The sequence below is a fragment of the Phascolarctos cinereus genome, unplaced genomic scaffold (genome assembly GCF_003287225.1).
Source record: "Phascolarctos cinereus isolate Bilbo 61053 unplaced genomic scaffold, phaCin_HiC Scaffold_3;HRSCAF=262, whole genome shotgun sequence".
NCBI lineage: Eukaryota > Metazoa > Chordata > Mammalia > Diprotodontia > Phascolarctidae > Phascolarctos > Phascolarctos cinereus.
This window is the reverse complement of record NW_027555736.1, coordinates 108,649,726-108,651,004: the sequence shown is the minus strand read 5'-3', so window position 1 is coordinate 108,651,004 and position 1,279 is coordinate 108,649,726. Positions and strand designations below refer to the sequence as shown.

Sequence of the window (1,279 nt, the reverse complement as noted above, 5' to 3'; positions counted from 1 at the left end):
ACTAAGCCTAATCAAATCTTTTTAAAGAAGTAGAAAAGTATACCTTGGATGAAGCTAGAAATGTGACCAAATACAGAAAATATAACAATACTCATTTAAATACAAGCCAATCTAATCTACATAATTTTTTTATTAGGATTGATGAACAAAATTTTTAAATAGCCAATCATGTCCAAAATTCTCTGGTTGATGAAACCAGTTCAAATACAGTGGAGTTCTGGTGCATGTAAAAAAAGAAAAGAAAATTTCATGAAGAGACATCTGTATTTTATAATAAATAAAGCAGTGGACAACTATTATTCATTGGTGGCATTTAAAAAATATGCTGTCATGTCTGCCCTTTCTGACTTCTTAATGCTGTAGAAGATAATTTTTGTTCCAGGGATATATTTCTTGGGAGGTTGCAAGTATACCGTCCGTGTATCCTCTCCCTGGATTATGCTTTTGCTGTTGTTGACATCTGTGTAAGAGAATCCTGGAGCCAGACCCACCAGTCTTTGGGCCAGAATATCCACTCAGCTTAGGGCTTCTCTTGTGCTTGCCTCCCTTTTCACTGTGTGGCACTGTACATACTTCGGAACAAAACTCTTCTTGCCCTTCTCAACATCTCCCATTGTGAATTCAGCTTAATTCTTCCACGTGCAGATGATGGGGGCCGGGCCCAAGCCAAGATCTTCACCCTTTGCCCCAAAGGGAATCTGACTCATAGGCCCCACACCCTCATCTCCCTTTGAAAGCCTTAGCCTACCTTTTAATTTCATTCAGGTACCTTTCAGTTCCTTCATTATCTATTCCCATTGTCTATTCAATCTCTTAGACATTCCAGTCTCTGGGAATTCTCACCCGGACCATTTTCCCAGACCCTTCCCTGGTCACCCAAAGTATATAAGATCTACCCTGGCTGTCATTCGGGGCTGAGAATCTCGGGCCCACAAGGCTGAGAACCTCTCATGCCCACTGGTCCTTACGGGCGTTACCTGGCCTATATGTTTTACCACAAATAAACTTTTCCTCTGGCTGAAGAAGATTTGAGTTGAATTCTTTCAGGCAGGGCCCGGTACCGCGATCTTGGGGTCCCAGCACCCCAAAACCCCTAGACCTCTTCACAGACAGGGTAGGATTGTCGCCCAACCCCCACTCATTTTGTCCCATCAACATCTTAAAGTCAACATGTCCAAAACTGAACTCATTATCTTTGCCTGAAAGTCCTCCCCTCTTCCTTGACTTCCCTATTACTGTTGAGGGTATCTCAGTCCTTTTGGTCATGCAGACTAACAAC

The 1,279-nt window shown here is 42.5% G+C and overlaps 1 pseudogene; it reads right to left on the bottom strand.

Annotated features, from left to right (window-relative positions):
• Nucleotides 1–266: 266 nt before the first annotated feature.
• LOC110192147 (cytochrome c pseudogene) lies at nucleotides 267–759 on the bottom strand (annotated as a pseudogene).
• Nucleotides 760–1,279: the final 520 nt, after the last annotated feature.